The following is a 19,896-nucleotide window of genomic DNA, read 5'->3' as shown; positions in this document are numbered from 1 at the left end:
GACTTTAGGTTTCCGGCATCTGTTTTCTTAACCATTACTCCATAGTATGGCCTTTTCTTCCAGCAAGATTGAGCGAGATGCTCCCTCTTTTGCTTCCTAAAACCAACTGCTTCCAGCAGAGCTGTGAGAGCTTCCTTCTCTCTCACTACCTATCTCCAACTGCAATCAAATTAGCTGAAGTAAAACTTAGAAGCTTCTCAACCTAGGTGGATTGGCCATGCTAAATTGCCCTTAGTGCCAAAAAAGTTAAGTTGGGTTACTGGGTTATAGGGATAGGATGGAGATGTGGGCTTGGGTATGGTGCTCTTTCCCAAGGGCCGGTGCAGACTCAATAGGCTGAATGGGGCCTCCTTCAGCACTGTAAATTCTATGATCTTATAAGGCCTCGTTCTGAGCAACCATTGCTGGTTTATTTATTCTTCACGCTGTGGCCCTCTCTAAGCACAACAGAGTGACAGTTGGAATTGAAACCAACCCCCACACATACAAACATCTTTGTTCACCATGAGTCTAACCCTTAGTTTTACCCTTCCAGGCACAGAAACATTAGATTAAACCCACTTAAAACTATACCTTATTTCTAATGTTTACCAATACAAATATAAATTCCTAAAAACTACTTTTCTTTTCCTAACATGTTGTTTTATCCCATCAAAGTTTAATTTTACTGCCCTAGATCTTTAAAGAGTTAAACAAGCTGTAATGAAGCTGTGTGATTCTGGAGTATTCAACTTCAAACAAGGAAGTCCCCGAACAGGCGCCGGAATGTGGCGACTAGGGGCTTTTCACAGGAACTTCATTTGAAGCCTACTTGTGACAATAAGCGATTTTCATTTCATTTCATTTTCATTTCAAATCCTGTTAAATTAATGCAAGCTGTTGGTTATAATTGGGGAATTGTGTTGGCTTTAGCAAGTGCCATAATTGGAGCCATGAGAAGGGGACAGCACAGATTGAGTAGAATGATGACAGGAATGAGGGGCGAAATTCTCTGTTATCGGCGGAAAGTCCGCCGATCGGCGCAAAAAACGGCGCAAATCCGACTTGCGTCACGTCGGAAAAATGGGTCGAAAGTCTCCGGCCCGAAATGGGCTAGCAGCGACGTAATGGGATCCGCGCTTGCGCAGTGGTTCACGCCGTGCAGCGTCATATGCGCCGCACGGCGTGACGGCTCATAAGGCCGCGCTGCTCCCCCCCCACCTGACCGGAACACCCGACCAGAACATCCGACTGGATGGCTGGCCGCCGCTCAGCCCCGAGGTTCGAGTCACGGGATGTGGAGGCGCTCCTGGACGCGGTGGAGCAGAGGAGGGACGCCCTGTATCCCGGGCACTGCCGCAGAGTTGCCCCACGCCACAGCCGGCGTCTGTGGAGGGAAGTGGCAGAGGCTGTCACCGCTGCGGCCCTGACACCACGGACAGGCACCCAGTGCCACAAGAAGGTGAACGATCTCGTCAGAGCAGGCAGGGTGAGCGTCCCCCATATCCCCCATATCCCCTCTCCCCCAAATCCCCCCTCCCCCATATCCCCACTCCCCCATATCCCCACTCCCCCATATCCCCCCTCCTCCATATCCCCCCTCCTCCATATCCCCCCCTCCCCCATATCCACCCTCCCCCATATCCCCCCTCCCCCATATCCCCCCTCCCCCATATCCCCCCTCCCCCATATCCCCCCTCCCCATATCCCCCCTCCCCCATATCCCCCCTCCCCCATATCCCCCTCCCCCATATCCCCCTCCCCCATATCCCCCCTCCCCATATCCCCCCCTCCCCCATATCCCCCCCCATATCCCCCCTCCCCCATATCCCCCCTCCCCCATATCCCCCCTCCCCCATATCCCCCCTCCCCCATATCCCCCCTCCCCCATATCCCCCCTCCCCATATCCCCCATATCCCCCTCCCCATATCCCCCTCCCCATATCCCCCTCCCCCATATCCCCCCTCCCCCATATCCCCCCTCCCCCATATCCCCCTCCCCCATATCCCCCTCCCCCATATCCCCCTCCCCCATATCCCCCTCCCCCATATCCCCCTCCCCCATATCCCCCTCCCCATATCCCCCCTCCCCATATCCCCCCTCCCCCATATCCCCCCTCCCCCATATCCCCCCTCCCCATATCCCCCCTCCCCCATATCCCCCCTCCCCCATATCTCCCCTCCCCCATATCCCCCCTCCCCATATCTCCCCTCCCCATATCCCCCTCCCCATATCCCCCCTCCCCCATATCCCCCCTCCCCCATATCCCCCCTCCCCCATATCCCCCTCCCCATATCCCCCCTCCCCATATCCCCCCTCCCCATATCCCCCCTCCCCCATATCCCCCCTCCCCCATATCCCCCCTCCCCCATATCCCCCCTCCCCCATATCTCCCCTCCCCCATATCCCCCCTCCCCATATCCCCCCTCCCCATATCCCCCCTCCCCATATCCCCCCTCCCCATATCCCCCCTCCCCATATCCCCCCTCCCCCATATCCCCCCTCCCCCATATCCCCCCTCCCCCATATCCCCCTCCCCATATCCCCCCTCCCCATATCCCCCCTCCCCATATCCCCCCTCCCCCATATCCCCCCTCCCCCATATCCCCCTCCCCCATATCCCCCCTCCCCCATATCCCCCCTCCCCCATATCCCCCCTCCCCCATATCCCCCCCTCCCCCATATCCCCCCCTCCCCCATATCCCCCCTCCCCATATCCCCCCTCCCCCATATCCCCCCCTCCCCCATATCCCCCCCTCCCCCATATCCCCCCCTCCCCCATTTCCCCCCCTCCCCCATGTCCCCCCCTCCCCCATATCCCCCCTCCCCCATATCCCCCCCTCCCCCATATCCCCCCCTCCCCCATATCTCCCCCTCCCCCATATCTCCCCCTCCCCCATATCCCCCCTCCCCCATATCCCCACCTCCCCATATCCCCCCTCCCCCATATCCCCCCTCCCCCATATCCCCCCTCCCCCATATCCCCCCTCCCCCATATCCCCCCATATCCCCCCTCCCCCATATCCCCCCCTCCCCCATATCCCCCCTCCCCCATATCCCCCCTCCCCCATATCCCCTCTCCCCCATATCCCCCCTCCCCCATATCCCCCCTCCCCCATATCCCCCCTCCCCCATATCCCCCTCCCCATATCCCCCCTCCCCCATATCCCCCCTCCCCCATATCCCCCCTCCCCCATATCCCCCCTCCCCCATATCCCCCCTCCCCCATATCCCCCCTCCCCCATATCCCCCCTGCCCCATATCCCCCATATCCCCCCTCATCCCCCATATCCCCCCTCATCCCCCATATCCCCCCTCCCCCATATCCCCCCTCCCCCATATCCCCCCTCCCCCATATCCCCCCTCCCCCATATCCCCCCTCCCCCATATCCCCCTCCCCCATATCACCTGATCACTGCTTGATGTCTAACCATGCATGCTTCATTGTGTATCACAGGACCAAACGTCCAGGCACCCATCCCCGCAGTTGCAGACCGCCAGCAGGATGACCCTCTGAGGCCACGGGAGACGGAGAGACACGGACCCTCCAGCATAAGACGCCCGCTGGATGCCCCTCGCACACCACGGGAGACGGAGAGACACGGACCCCCCAGCATGCGACGCCCGCAGGATGCCCCTCGGAGGCCATGGGAGACGGAGAGGCCTGGACACTCCAGCATGCGACGCCCGCAGGATGCCCCGCGGAGGCCACGGGAGACGGAGAGACCCGGACCCTCCAGCATGCGACGCCCGCAGGATGCCCCTCGCACACCACGGGAGACGGAGAGACCTGGAGCAACAGGGAGACGACACCCCCGTCACGTGCGGGAGCGACCACCCAGCGACGAGGGGGGCAGCCACAGGCCCCCGTCACATCCGAGCCAGGACACCACTGCCCGGGACACCACTCCCGGGACACCACTGCCCGGGACACCACTGCCCGGGACACCACTGCCCGGGACACCACTGCCCGGGACACCACTGCCCGGGACACCACTGCCCGGGACACCACTGCCCGGGACACCACTGCCCGGGACACCACTGCCCGGGACACCACTGCCCACGAACCCCCACCCCAAAGTGCCATGGACTCAAAGTGGGATGAAGAGCACGACACTACGCCACTGCTGTCACCAACACCCTCCACCATCGCAGAAACACTCACCTCGGTTGGGCACTTTAGTGATGAGGCGTCTGCTACACTCACTGGTGCGCACAACACAGCCGTCCCGGTACAGCAGGTGGAGGTAGGAGCAGCAGAGGGGCCGGGCGGTCGGAGGGCAGCCCAGCCCAAGCGAACATCTGCCGCCCAGATGGATCCCGGGTTCCTTGAGTCACCATACCCACACATAGATCCGATGCAACCACCGACCCGGAGACAAGCGAAGAGGGTGACGGGCGGCTTGCGGCGGCTGCAGTCGCAGGTGGAGGAGTCCACCCGCGTCCAAGAGCTGGGAGTGGTGCCGGTCATGCGTGCCACCCAGGCTGACACCGCACGGGTGGCGTCCGCGGTGGAGGCAATGGGTGCGACGGTGTCAGACATGGGGAACGGTTTGCGAGGCCTGGGACTTTCCGTGCAGGTGGCATCTGTGGCCCAGGACATGGCTGCCCTCTCACAGGAGGCCAAGAGCCAGTGCCAGCGCCAGATGGCAGAGGCGCTCAACGCCATAGCCCAGTCTCTGCAGGCCATGGCCCAGTCTCAGCAGGCCATGGCCCAGTCTCTGCAGGCCATCGCTGAGGGCATTGGCGCCAGTGGCCATGTGCGAGCCGGCGTCGCGCTGTCACAGACAGGGTTTGCCAACCCCCTGAGCTCCATGGCTGCAAACCTGCAGACCCCTGTCGATACCAGCACTGGCCTCCAGGACTGGCAGTGCCAGATGTCGGGGGGGCGTCGGGTGGCCAGTCCGTTCGCATCCCCCACCCATGTAGAGGCCTGGGGGCCATCGGGCACCCCGAGGGAGGAGGAGGTGGTGTGGTCCATCCCGGCTCCCCCTGTAGGGGAGGTCCCGGTACACCGCGACACCTCGGACCCCCCCCCGCCCCCCTCCCCTTCCGTCCCAGGTACATCGGGTGGGCAACGGGCAGGACAGGCTGGCAGCTCGCCATCCCAGTCGCCCGGGCCGCAGCCTGGCCCATCTAGGCCAGGACGCCCCAGGAAACGGCCGCCAAAGGGATCCAGTGTCAGAGGGCAGGAATCACAGGAGTCCACCTCCAGTTCTGCTGTACCGTCTGGGGAACCACGTAGACGTAGTTAAAGGGCCCGTAAGGCCAAACAATTAGACACTGAGTAAGTTGGCACGGGTGCAGGGCACAGATGAGTTTTAGGGGCTAGGGCACATGCATGAACTTGTTTGGTTATCAAAGTCAATGTTACACCTACCGAAGCTGCCTTTGTGCTCTGTCCAAAGCGTGCGGGGGTGTCATGTACATTGAGTGCAAGTGTGTGTGTGTGAGGGGTGGTCTTACCTCAGCCCCAGGTGAGTCTGCCCCCTTCCCCCTGGGCCGCCATCAACATCCCCCGGGCAGAGGACGGGACCGTGCGCTGCAGTGTCACAGCCGCATGCAGGGATGGTCCGGGTGGATGGTGGTACTGTGGCCATGGGTCAGACATACTCCAACGATGTGGAGCCAGGAGCTCACCGCAGGGCGGGTTGTCATCATCCTCCATGGCCTGCAATAGACACGCGTCCACCCGCAACTGTGTGAGCCCGGCCCGTTGTGCCGCAGGTGGATCGGCAATGGGGGGGTGGTGTGCATGCGGGTGGGGTGGGTGGGGTTGGGGAGGGGGGTGAGGGTGCTGGGTGGGTGGATGGGTGGGGGGTGTGGGTGGTCGGCTGTTGCCATGGTGTGCGGTCTGTGGCCATACTACCCGATTCCCACGCCCATCTAGTCAGTGAAGCGGGCGGCTATCAGTCTGTCCTGTGCCCGCTGGGCCAGCCGGTAACGGTGGACAGCCACCCGCCTGTGTCTACCCCGTCTGCCCTGACCATTACCCCCATCCCCCTCATCTGGGGAGGACTGCGCCTCTTCCTGCTGCTCCTCCACTCCGCCCTCCTCTGCCTGCGGCACATCGCCCCTTTGCTGGTCTATGTTGTGCAGGACGCAGCACACCACAATGATGCGGCCGACCCTATCTGACCGATACTGGAGGGCGCCCCCAGAGAGGTCCAGGCACCTGAAACGCATCTTCAGCACGCCAAAGCACCTCTCTATCACTCCCCTTGTCGCTACATGGGCACCAATGTAGCGGTTCTCCACCTCATTGCGTGGCCTCCGTATAGGCGTCATCAGCCACGATCGCAATGGGTAGCCCCTGTCGCCAGCAACCAGCCCCTCAGCCGGGGATGGCGTCCCTCGTACATGCCGGGGATGGATGACCGCGACAACACGTATGAGTCGTGTACACTGCCTGGGTAACGGGCGCAGACGTGCAGGATCATCATGCGGTGGTCGCAGACCACCTGTATGTTCATCGAATAGGTCCCCTTCCTATTGGTGAACACGGCCCTGTTATCTGCAGGTGGCCGCACGGCGACGTGCATCCCATCGATTGCGCCCTGGACCATGGGGAACCTGGCCACGGCAGAGAAGCCCACGGCCCGGGCACCTTGGCTCGCCTGGACCACGGGGAAGCGGATGTAGCGGTGCGCCATGGCATATAGGGCATCTGTCACTGCCCGGATGCACCGATGTCTGCGATATGCCGGACAGGTCCCCACTCGGTGCCTGGAATGACCCCGTTGCATAAACGTTCAGGGCCACCGTAACCTTGACGGACACGGGGAGAGGGTGTGCCCCGCCAGTGCCACGCGGTGACAGGTGTGCCAGCAGGTGGCAGATGTGTGCCACGGTTTCCCGCCTCATCCGGAGTCTCCTCCTGCATTCCCGGTCCGTGAGGTCCTGGTATGACTGCCGGGGCCGGTACACACGGGGTGCCCTTGGGTGCCTCCGTTGCCGTGGGGCCGCGACGTACTCCTCCCCCTCCTCGTCCTGTCGGTCAGGTGTCCCTCCAGCCTGGGCGGCTGCTGCCTGTCCCTCTGCGGCAGCCTGTGCCGCCTCGCTGGCACGCTCCTCCTCCTCCTCCTCATCCAGGGCAACATAGACATTAGCGGCTGCCGCCACGGCGGCCAACATCGCTGGATGATCGGAAAACATGACAGCCTGGTGGGGAGGAGGGGAACGACGACATGTCATCATTGCCCATATCCCCCCCCCCCCCCCCCCCCCCCCCAGCCAGGTGGCATGGACCGCATGGGTCCAACTGTTGGAGGCTGGCACCTGGCCAGGTGGACCAACTCACTTGCCCTCGCATCCCCGTCCCCGGCACGGACCCCCCATCCCCCTCCCCGGCACGGACCCCCCCTCAACCTCCACCCCGGCACGGACCCCAACCTCCTCCCCGGCACGGACCCCCTCCATCCCCCTCCCCGGCACGGACCCCCCCCGCCCCCCCCCCCCAACCTCCTCCCCGGCACGGACCCCCCATCCCCCTCCCCGGCACGGACCCCCCCCCCAACCTCCTCCCCGGCACGGACCCCCCCCAACCTCCTCCCCGGCACGGACCCCCCCCAACCTCCTCCCCGGCACGGACCCCAACGTCCTCCCCGGCACGGACCCCCCCCATCCCCCTCCCCGGCACGGAACCCCCCCCAACCTCCTCCCCGGCACGGACCCCCCCAACCTCCTCCCCGGCATTGATCCCCCTCCCCTCCACGGACCCCCCCCAACCTCCTCCCCGGCACGGACCCCCCATCCCCCTCCCCGGCACGGACCCCCCATCCCCCTCCGCGGCACGGACCCCCCCCACCCCCAACCTCCACCCCGGCACAGACCACCCCCATCCCCCTCCCCAACCTCCTCCCCGGCACGGACCCCAACCTCCTCCCCGGCACGGACCCCCCTCCCGGCACTCCCCCGGAGCCCAGCCCACTCTAACCACCCCCCCCCCCCCCCTGCCGCACACACACACACACACACACACACACACAACCCGAGACACACCTCTCCTCACACATTCAGACTGCGGCCACGCCAGCGCCTGCCCAGAGCCAACCCCCCAGGCCGTCACTCACCTCCACGCCGGTTGGCGTGACCCTGGAGCACAGGGTCACGCCGATGAAAAGGAGGTTTAATTTACGTCGACGTGAACGGTCATCACGTCGACGGGACTTCAGCCCATCCGGAAGGGAGAATATCGGCAGGCCGAAAATCGGCTGCCTTGCACAGACCCGTGCCATTCTCCGACGGCAGCGGCGACATTAATGCCCCGCCGACTTTTCTCCCTTCGGAGACTTCGGCAACCGGCGGGGGCGGGATTCACGGCGGCCAACGGCCATTCTCCGACCCTCTGGGGGGTCGGGGAATGACGCCCGAGATGTCCAAGTTATGATGAAAGGTTTTGGAAACTAGACTTTTTTTCCCTGGAAAAGAAGGTTAAAAGGGAATCAAGTAGACATATTCAAATGTGAATGGCATTGCGAGCACCTTGTAAAGTATCCCAATTTAAAAAAATGTTAAGTATCCAATTAATGTTTTGCAATTTAGGGTGGCCAATCCACCTATCCTGCACATCTTAGTGTTATAGGGGTGAAACTCACACTGGGAGAATGTCCAAACTCCACACAGACAATGACCCGGAACCGGATTGAACCCGGGCCCTCAGCGCCGTAGGCAGCAGTGCTAACCACTGCACCACCGTGCCGCCCAAAACATCATAACATTAATGTCATTCTATAAATACAAGCTGTTTTGAACCGTTTAAGATTACTCGCACTAATTGATAAATGGAGGCTAAAGAAGTGTCACTTAAATGACTGAAAAGAGAAGTTAGACCTCATTTTCATGGAGGATTATTAAACATACAATTCTTTTACAATTAATTTTAAACCTGAGATTGATGGATCTTGCTAGCGAAGATACAGATATCCCATCCCTATTCACCCGCCTTGGCTCCACATCACTTAACATCCTTGGCAAGCAAAAATCTCATTGGTCTTATTAAATGGCATGAGCGCCTGAATGGCAAACATCTGTTCCTATGTTTTTTTGCTACAAAATGCAAACGGAGGATGTGACTAACATAATATAGAAGGAAATTGAACAGGAATTTGGAAAAGAAGAATATGACAGGATACAGGAAAAGAGTAGGAGAATGAAATTAGAGTAAATACAGTTAACTCCATCTTCCTGCCTTTTGCTGAGAATGATTGACCTCTGCATGTACTGTAATACAACATCCCAGTTAAAACTGGCTTTAGCTGCTGTTTGTTTAATGTTATTCATTAATAGTATGTGCTGATTAAATGTCCTGCTGGTTGTATGGAATTCATTGATGAAGCATTGATTACAATGTGGTTAAATGTAAGTGGGTCACGGCGCAGGTATTTCTGGACTGTTGCTGAATGCTGCCCTCCCTAAAGAACAAGATGATACCGGTTAGACCGTGCGGACCATATTCTTTCCTTTGACTTGGCAGCTTGTGGTTTCAATGCCGATCTTCAGCATCTTACCTGCACTGCCACTTGAATGGAGGGATACTTGGTGAGAGTAGGAAGGTCCAATTTCAGAGTGTGGCGATAGCATGTGTTGAGTATGAACGCAGGCATAGAATCAGTTGTCCTGTTTCTATGATGTGAAGTATATTCAATTCTGCACGCTTATCTCTGTACTCCAGAAGCAGCCATTTTATTTAGGGTGTTTTAGGGGAAATGGATCCATTCTGCATTCCTTTTAATCGACATAATAATCTTTATTGTCACAAGTAGGCTTATATTAACATTGCAATGAAGTTATTGTGAAAAGCCCCTAGTCGCCACATTCCAGCGCCTGTTCGGGTACACAGAGGGAGAATTCAGAATGTCCAAATTACCTAACATTACATGTCTTTTGGGACATGTGGGAGGAAACCGGAGCACTGTACTGGATGCCGAAGGGTACTCTGTTGGTTGTGTCCTGTGTTTGTCTTCTGAGGAGGTAGATGCGGTTTTTGCTGTGGCGCGTTGGAACTATCGATCAATGAGTCGAGCGCCATATCCCGTTCGTATGAGGGCATCTTTCAGCGTCTGTAGATGTCTGTTATGTTCCTCCTCGTCTGAGCAGATCCTGTGTATACGGAGGGCTTGTCCATAGGGGATGGCTTCTTTAATGTGTTTAACCTAAACCTAATGTGTGCAACCTAAACACTTTAAAGAAGCCATCCCCTATGGACAAGCCCTCCATATGCATTCGGCCTCTGATCTTCGGGTAAGCGTCCTACAAGGCGGCCTTCAGGATGTGCGACAACGCAGAATCGGCGAGCAGAAACTGATGGCCAAGTTCCGCACACATGAGTACATCCTCAACTGGGATCTTGGATTCATGTCTCATTACATTTACCCCCCACCATCTGGCCTGGGCTTGCGAAGTCCGACCAGCTGTCCTGGCTTGAGACAATTCACCCCTCTTTAACCTGTGATTATCCCTCTCTCCAGTCCCTCCATCTGGACCTGTAAAGACGTAATTACCTGCAAAGACTCGCATTCAAAGTATCGTCTTGCATCATCGACTTTGTCTATATATGTGTTTCTGGAACCCACCACGTCATTCACCTGAGGAAGGAGCTGTGCTCCGAAAGCTAGTTATTCGAAACAAACCTGTTGGATTTTAACATGGTGTTGTAAGACTTCTTACTGTGCCCACCCCAGTCCAACGCTGGCATCTTCACATCATGGCTATCCAGATTTTGGCTGGCGAGGATCTTCTATAGGAGACAATGTTCCCAGTAAGCTCTGTGCATGTGGAGTTATACAGCAACCTGGAGGTACCATGCAAGTTACTCGCAAGCTGCCCACTTTTAAGTGTTAAAACCGCTAGATGTTATAAGATGGTTATATTTTAAACTGTCTCCTTTAATTTAAGGTAAAATGGAGTAGTGGAGAGGGTCTTGTGATCTCATACAATGTCTGCCCAGGGACCCAGCTGATGTGACCTGGTTGCCATGGGAGCAGGGGCCCAGGTTGAATCTTATTGCAAGTAAGGTTCCCCATGGTAGGCTCATTCAGAAAATTAGGGGGCATGGGATACAGGGAAATTTGGCTGTCTAGATACAGAATTGACTCGTCGAAAGAAGACAGCGAGTGGTAGTGGATGGAAAGTATTCCGCCTGGAGGTCGGTGACCAGTGGTGTCCCGCAGGGATCTGTTCTGAGACCTCTGCTCTTTGTGGTTTTTATAAATGATTTGGATGAGGAAGTGGAAAGGTGGGTTAGTAAGTTTGCCGATGACACGAAGGTTGGGGGAGTTGTAGATAGTGTTGAGGGCTGTTGCGGGTTACAGCAGGACATTGATAAGATGCAGAGGTGTGCTGAGAAGTGGCAGGAGTTTAACCTTGATAAATGTGAACTGATTCATTTTGGAAGGTCGAATTTGAATGCTGAATACAGGATTAAAGGCAGGATTCTTGGAAGTGTGAAGGAACAGAGGGATCTTGGGGTCCACGTACATAGATCCCTCAAAGTTGCCACCCAGGTTGATAGGGTTGTTAAGAAGGCATATGGTTTGTGGGCTTTCATTTACAGGGGGATTGAGTTTGAGAGCCGTGAGGTTTTGCTGCAGCTTTACAAAACCCTAGTTAGACCACACTTGGAATATTGTGTCCAGTTCTGGTCACCTCATTACAGGAAGGATGTGGATGCTTTGGAGAGGGTGCAGAGGAGATTTACCAGGATGCTGCCTGAACTGGAGGACATGTCTTTTGAAGAAAGGTTGAGGGAGCCAGGGCTTTTCTCACTGGAGCGAAGAAGGCAGAGAGGTGTACAAGGTGATGAGAGGCATGGATAGAGTGGATAGCCAGAGATTTTTCCCCAGGGTGGAAATGGCTGTCACGAGGGGACATAATTTTAAGGTGATTGGTGGAAGGTATAGGGGGGATGTCAGAGATAGGTTCTTTACACAGAGAGCGGTGGGTGTGTGGAATGCACTGCCAGCGGAGGTGGTGGAGTCAGAGTCATTAGGGACTTTTAAGCGACTCTTGGACAGGCACATGGACAGCAGTAAATTGAAGGGGTGTAGGTTAGGTTGATCTAAGATTAGGATAAATGGTCGGCACAACATTGTGGGCCCAAGGGCCTGTACTGTGCTGCCCTGTTCTATATTCTATTCAGGTGCAACTCTTAACACAACACAAATGAGAAGGCAACTGTTCTTGCTGCTTGTCGACTAGCAGAGATTTGCCGAGACGGTTCACCCAAAAGACTCGGAAGACTGCAATAGGTGCTGCTCTGCCAGAAATAAAGAATGGACTGCTGTTGGGGTAATCACCAAGTGGAGGGTTAGTGTGGACTGAACCCATTTTCAGTGAAAGACTCAACCCACTGAGAGAAGAAGCTCCTCCACATCTCAGTTTAAATTTATGCTGAGATGGCCAACATCAGGAGGTTACTTAATGTGATCCAGGGAGGCGAGAGGTAGAGATAGTGGTTGCCACGGATGCAGAGAAGGCCTTTGATCGAGTGGAGTGGGAATATCTATGGGAGGTCACGGGGCGGTTTGGGTTTGGGCAGGGATTTGTGGACTGGGTCCGGCTGTTACATCAGGCACCGGTGGCGAGTGTGCGGACGAATCGGGTGAGTTCAGACTATTTTAGGCAGCACTGAGGGACGAGGCAGGGATGCCCACTTTCCCCAGAGCTGTTTGCCCTGGCTATAAAGCCACTGGCAATGGCGCTGAGAACGCCAGGAGGGGATAGTACCATGGTGGTGAGGGGGGGGGGGGGTGGAGCACAGGGTCTCGCTGTACGCGGATGATTTACTTCTATATATTTCAGACCCGCTGGGCGGGGATTGGAGGGATTATGGGGATATAGAGAAATTTGGTCGGTTTTCGGGGTATAAATTGAATATGGACAAGAGTGAGGTCTTTGTGATTCATGTGAGGGGACAGGAGAAGAGATTGGGAGGGATGCCGTTCAAGGTGGTGGTGGGGGGGAGGGGGTGGAGCGCTTTCGGTATTTGGGTATCCAGGTGGCACGGGAATGGGAGCAGCTACAAAAGCTGAATCTGGCGCGATTGGTGGAACAGATGAGGGGGGGCTTTCGGAGGTCGGATGCGCTGCTGCTGTCGTTGGCGAGGCGGGCACAGACAGTGAAAATGACGGTCCTCCCGAAGTTTTTGTTTGTCTTTCAGAGCCTTCCAATTTTTATCCCCAAGCCGTTCTTTAAAAAAGTAAATGCGGTGATCTCGGGATTTGTTTGGGTGGGTAAAACCCCGCGGGTGAAGAAGGTGCTGCTGGAGCAGGGGCGGGGTTCTGGCTCTTCCGAATTTTCGAAAGTATTATTTGGCGGCGAATATAGCGATGGTCAGGAAGTGGGTAGTGGGGGAGGGGTCGCTTTGGGAGCGGGTGCAGGCGGCCTCATGTAAAGACACGTGTTTGGGGGCACTGTTAACGGCGCCTCTGCCGTTGTTGCCGGCAAAACGAGCTCACAAGCTCGGGAGTAGTGGCGGCCCTGAGGGTGTGGGGACAGAGGCGGCAGCACCTGAGGCTGGAGGGGGCATTGGTGTGGGCACCGATATGTGGTAACTACCGGTTCGCTCTGGGGGGGCTGGATGGGGTATCTGGAGATGGCAGCGGGCGGCGATCGAGAGATTTGGAGATCTCTTTATTCATGAGTGCTTCTCAAGCCTTGAGGAGTTAGAGGAGGCATTTGAGCTGCCAGGTTCTGGTATCTGCAAGTGAGGACTTTGTGCGGAGGCAGCTTTTGACCTTCCCGCATCTGCCACCCCAACCTGTTTTGCTCATAAAACAATCTCTCCATACCGGGGATCATCCTCGTGAACCTCTGAGCCGCCTCCAATGAAATATTATCGAGCCTTAAAAATGGAGATCAACACTGCTCACAGCATTCCAGATGTTGGGGTGGATTGCCCGACGCCACCTTCGGGATTCTGGGTCGGTAGGAGAATGCCAGGTGCCACACATGCTGCGATGCTCCAATCCCTCGCCGGCAGCCTCCATGTGGTTACCCACGCCGCACCGGCGGTGATTTGCATCCATTTAAATTTAATGAGCAGGCTGGAAACCCAATTCACCCCTCCCGCTCCCCATTATGCACCAAATCAGCAGGAAACCCAACAGGCGGGCTTTGGTGCAAGATTGCCCAAGGGTGGTCCCCGAGGTGGGTCAAAGTGGTAAGTGCATAATTGAGGTGTCCCTAAAGCTCTCCTCTTTCCCCCCCCCCCCAAACATCGGATTAACGGGTCACCCCTCCCCCCAACCGCACATATACATGAGGTTGATCCAACCTTCATGAGAAAGCCACCAGCTCCCATTAGAGACGCAAACCCCCCAACCCACGAATGGTGAAGAGCCGTCTAGGTAGTACAGTGAAAGATCGCTGCATTTTCACTTGCTCTTCCCTAACATCTGGCGCCTCAAACTAAAGAGTTTAAAGCAGCAGCTTTTGCAAGTGTCAGAGGCTTCCTCGAAAGCCAAAGTGCACTTGAAAAGGTTTCAAATGTTTTGAAATGCAAAACTCTCATTCAATTTCATACAGCAATACATTGCACTAGCCAGTGATTGACAGTTTTATTAGTCCAGAGACAGGTACTTCATGGATCATTGAACTACCTTTCCCTTCATACTTGAATGCATCTCAAGTACCCTGCTTTGATGCTAACCACAATGTTTGTGAACACTCTTGCTATGATTGACCACTCTTTACCTCATCAAAAGCAGCTAAGTGCTTTTCTGCTGTGAATATATGAAGGGGCTGGTTTAGCACAGGGCTAAATCGCTGGCTTTGAAAGCAGACCAAGGCAAACCAGCAGCACAGTTCAATTCCCGGACCAGCCTCCCCGAACAGGTGCCGGAATGTGGCGACTAGGGGCTTTTCACAGTAACTTCATTTAACCCAATCAACATGAAGATTGCAGTCACCCATAATTATTACTCTATTTTTTTTATATGTTCCAATTATTTGTTGATTTATACTCTTTCCTACAGTGTGGCCACTGTTTGGGGTCTTTACATTACTCTACCAGTCTTTTTTTTTGCTGTTTTGTTTTACCTCAACCCAAATGGATTCTACATCATTTAAGTCGAGATTGTCTCTCACTGCTATCCTCATTTAATCTCTTATTAACAGTGCTACCCCACCATCATTTCCTTCCCTCCTCTCCTTCCGAAAGGTCATATATCCCTGACTATTAAGTTCCCAGTTTTGATCTTGTAACCATGTCTCCATCGTGGCTACGGGATCATATCCATTTACCTCTATTCGCATCATCAGTTCGTCTACCTTGTTCCGAATGCTTCGTGCATTAAGGTACAAAGCCTTTTGGCCTGCCTTTTTGCCATTTTTAATCATCCTAACGTTTCTTTGTAATGTGACCCTATTTACCTCTTGCCCTTGATTACCCTGTCTACCGTTTGTGCATTTCACTTGTTCTTTTATTACTGTCCTCGTTTCTCTTTCCCTTGTCACCCTGCTTAGGTTCCCATCCCCTTGCCATTCTACTTTAAACCCTCCCCAACCATTAATGTCTTCCTCTTAATGTCTTCTTCTTTGACCAAGCTTTTGGCAATCTTGCTATAATCTTATATGGCTCAATGTCAAATTTTGTTTTATAATGCTGTTGTGAAGCAGGATGAGGCAGTTTGCTACATCGGAGGTGCTTTTAATGCCATTTTAGGGTTGTTGTTGCTTTCTGCTAGTCCAGGTAGACGATAACTGTTAGGTTCACGAATTCACTAACATGGTCACTCCTCAAAGATTCAGTCAAGATCGTAAGACACGTCCTTTTCCGAAGTCTGTGTTGACTGAGCTTGCCTCTCTATCTCTGCTGCTTTCGACTTTACAGCCCAGCACAATGTCAGTGTATTGAGCTCGTAGGTTGTAATTGTACTACAAGCATAGTGGTCTCGATGACATTCAATAAAGGTCACACGTAGTTGAAAACTATCTCTCCATGTAATTTGAACTTGGAACACCCGCATGTTGATCAGGTGTGTGCGTTCAATTTAGTAATTTCTGACTTGACGGTAAGGGCCGTTCTATGTTAAATGGTTAGCGAGGAAACATCTTTGCTCTTGCAGGCAAGTGAAGTTTTAAATCGCGATCCTTCAGAGTTCATTGCTGCAGAGATATTTTAATGTGTCTGCATCCTTCAGAAGATGCTCTGTGTCATGCGCCATTTGTGACCCTCACAGTAATTACAGTGTTTACAGCAAAGAAATGGACAATTTACCCTAATCTATGCTGTTATTTACGCTCTACAGCCTCTTCCCATCTTAACTTAATCTCATCACATCAACATACTCCTTTCTCCCTCATATGCATCTCGCCTCCTCTGAAATGCATTGATATGTGCCTGGCATGCGTAGCACTTAGAAGTGTTATTGAAGTTGTGCCCCCCCTCCCCCACCCCCTTAACCCCTGACTTCATGGAAACAGCAGCTGGCTCCTTAATCCTGTCACATCCCATCATGTTGCAACTCACGCACATCATAACCCCTCATTCGCATCCCTCTCATCAATCCTCACGCAATCTCCTGGGGGAGGGGAACAATAGTGGAGGGAAATCCCTGCGACAGCTTAGAGGGGTGGAAGGGGGAGCAGCTTGAGGTTGTTCTCTCCTGAAACCCTGTGAAAGGAGACCATGCTCCAATAAACCACTTTTTTTTTTTTTGTCGTGGAACTTTCTTCTATCCTTCATTTTCATAACTTCAGCCCTGTGTTTTCTCGGAATTGTTGCTTTTATTGATCTTGGTCGGCTGCAGAGGATTGATCGAACTAAGGGGCACAGTTTAAAAATAAAGGGGTCTCCCATTTAAGACCGGGGTGGGTGCAGTAATTCTTTTCTCGCTGAGGGTCATACAAACACCTGAACAGGAACAGAAGTAGTCCCTTCAGCCCCTCGAGCCTGCTCCACCATTCACAAAGATGGCTAATCTGTTCAAAATCCACATTCCCATCTACACCCGACAACCTTCGATTCTTGTTAGAAAAGGGAATCAACCTACCCCCCCCACCCCCGTCTTAAAAATATTCAATGGTCCTGCCTCCACCGCCTTCTGAGGTAGAGTTCCAAAGTTGCACAGTCCTATCAAGAGGAAATATCTCTCCTCTTCTCTGTCCTAAAAGGGTGAATCCTAATTTCAAAACCGTGCCCTCTGGTTCTGGACCCACCCACAAGAGGAAGCATCCTTCCTACATCACCTTGTCAAGACCGTTTAGGATCTTGTCTACTTCAGTCAAGTCACCCCTCGCTCTCCCATACAATAGCTCGGTCTACCCAACCTCAACCTTTCCTCATAAGAAGACCTGCTCATTCCAGGCATCAATCAAGTAAACGTCCTCTGAAGAATGCATTAACATCCTTCCTCAAATAAGGAGACCAGAACTTCACACAGTATTTAAGAGGTGGGACGCGGTCCAGCGGCCTCATCGAGCACATCTTGGTGTCGGGATGAGGCCATTTAATCTCACCTGGGGGGGGGGGGGGGGCGATATGTTGGTGCAGTGGTTGACACCGTTGCCTCACGGCGCCATGGAGCCGGGTTCGATCCTGGCCCCTGGTCACTGTTCGTGTGGAGTTTGCACATTCTCCCCGTGTCTGCGTGGGTCTCACCACCCCCCCCCCCCCCCCCCCCCCCATCTAAAGATATGCCGGATAGGTGGATTGGTCACGCTAAATTAATCCTTAATTGTGAAAAGTTTTCAAACAGAATCTCGCGAGAGACCTTCATCGAGATTCACAGCGCTCGAAACGTCTCGCGAGATTCAACAGAATCTCCCATAGCAATCCAGATTTCACTCTCGCTGGCGAGATCCAGGGGCGCGTATTTAAATGAACCATTAGGCTAATTTAAATATGCGCTCAACCAATTCACTCGGAGCCTGGGATTCACCGCCCTCACCAGTGAGGCGTCAACTGGGCGACATCTTGAACCAGTCGTAATGGTACCTCGGGGCATTTCGCTGGGGAGTTGAGGACCCTTGGCAGTCGGAGGCAGAGCAGTTTGGCACCTGGGCCTAGCATCTTGGCACTGCCACCATGGGCCCCCTGTCAGTGCCACCATTGCACTGCCAGGGTGCCTGGGTGGCACTGTCAGGTGTAATGTCAGGGTGCCAGGTTGCCCATATCAGGGAACCGGGTCCTGGCCCAGTCGTTGAGGGTGGCCTTGCCCATACAAGTTGTGATGAGGAAGGGCTCAAAGGGGTAAGATGGGTGAAGTGAGGGGTGTTCTGAAACCGCGGTAGGGGGGTGCAGAGGGAGGTCGAAAGATCAGGACCGCCTTTGAAAATGGCACCCCAATCCGTAAGTGGTCTCCCTCACTAGTGCAGGTGGCCTTGGCAGGAGTTCCATGCTGAGGCCCAAAAAAATCTTTTAACTTGAGTCCACTGAATCAAGTGCGTGGTCTCACCAATGCTCGGTATAACTGAAGCATGACATCCTTAATTTTACATTGAATGCGTTTTGTAATAAAGAATACCATTCCATTGGCCTTCTTAATTACATGCTGTACCTGCATATTAAAGCTTTTTTTGACTCATGCACTGGAATACCCAGATCCCTCCGCAACTCGGAATTGTACTGAATTCTCAGTTCAAGTAATACTCTGCTCTTTAATTCTTCCTGTCCAATTGAACAACTTCACGTTTTCCCACATTATACTGTTACAGTCCCCAATTTGATTTTTTTTGAGATTTAAAGTTAGCCCTGCGCTGATGTGAGAGGGTAAACAAAAATAAACGTGAAACAATGTGTAAGAGAGGGTAAGGTGCCCCAGATGAAAATGCCATTATCCGGAGAGGTACAGAAGGAGCTGGACAAGAGAGCAGGAGCTGCAGAGAGTGGACTTCCCAGAGCAAAAGAAAGTTCCAGAAGCCAGGGAATGGGACAAATGAAAGTTCCAGGAAGTCGGTGAAGTCAAGTGCAAGGAGCCGGAATCTGGAAAGCAGGTCTTGTTCAGTGACGCTGAAGAAATGGAGCTACAGGAAGCAGACATAAAGCGAAGTGCGTTTGCAAAAAACCAGGAGATACGAGGAGATCTCCAAAGGGCGGTGACTCCTTGCCATGGGACTGTGAGGCAATGATATCCTGTTGGTATGGCTGAATACCTGAGTGAGTGAGTGGAAAGCAAAGTATGAATGCAAATGACGCTCAAAGCCTGTGGAACGTCATAAAGGAGAAGCTGAAACCCTGGAGGTGGATCCTTGGTGAAGTGTGAGAAAGGGTTGTTTGGGAGGAGAATCCAAGGTCTGTTCATCAAGAGTGTGTTCTGGGGAAATTGATCTGCCACTTGGTTTCAGGGTGTGGTCTGTCTGATCACAATTTTTCTATTGGTTTACATGGACAGTGTACTTACTGTGAACAGTGGAGTACAAGATAAATTCTGTATATATCTGTAAAGGTATAGATGGGGGTAAAGGAGTAGCGTATTATAACTACTCTTTTCTTACTTAATAAATGTTTTATTTTGTTAAAAGTTCATCAGCTGCTTCCGATGACTGTTCAGTAGCCACCTTCTATGTATCTCAATAAAAAATATAAGTTAGGATCCATCAAGCAGGGTTCCATCCTGGGGTCTGACTTGTCCATTAGTAACATTAGCTGGGATTGTAACAATTTTTGCCAGATTTTTGTCCGCTCACTCAACCTAATTATATCCATCTGCAAGCTCCTTATGTCTTCTTCACAACATACTTTCCTACCTATCTTTGTGTCATCTGCAAGTTTAGCTACCGTGCCTTTGCTCCCCTCATCTAAGTCATTGATATAAATTGTGAAAAGTTGAGGCCCCAGCACAGGCCCCTTGCGGGACTCCACTTGTTAATCCTGCCAATCAGACCAACCCACTTATACATGCTCTGTTTTTTGCCAGCCATCTAATGCTAATATGTTACCCCCCTACACCATGAGATATTATTTTCTACAATAA

At 53.8% G+C, this 19,896-nt stretch overlaps 1 protein-coding gene and 1 long non-coding RNA gene across 8 annotated transcripts in view; one reads left to right on the top strand and one right to left on the bottom strand.

The window, feature by feature from the left end:
• Window positions 1–10,649, bottom strand: part of LOC140408347 (uncharacterized) — a 64,855-nt gene extending 54,206 nt beyond the window's left edge. Inside the window, exon 1 of the long non-coding RNA XR_011940089.1 lies at window positions 10,612–10,649. This is a non-coding gene — a long non-coding RNA (uncharacterized lncRNA). The remainder of the gene's footprint in view (window positions 1–10,611) is intronic.
• fut10 (fucosyltransferase 10) overlaps window positions 1–19,896 on the top strand; it is a 70,761-nt gene that overhangs the window by 17,246 nt on the left and 33,619 nt on the right. The gene's annotated exons all lie outside the window — the stretch shown is intronic.

The sequence above is a fragment of the Scyliorhinus torazame genome, chromosome 3, assembly GCF_047496885.1.
Source record: "Scyliorhinus torazame isolate Kashiwa2021f chromosome 3, sScyTor2.1, whole genome shotgun sequence".
In the NCBI taxonomy this organism is placed as follows: domain Eukaryota; kingdom Metazoa; phylum Chordata; class Chondrichthyes; order Carcharhiniformes; family Scyliorhinidae; genus Scyliorhinus; species Scyliorhinus torazame.
This window is presented reverse-complemented; position numbering and strand designations above follow the sequence as displayed.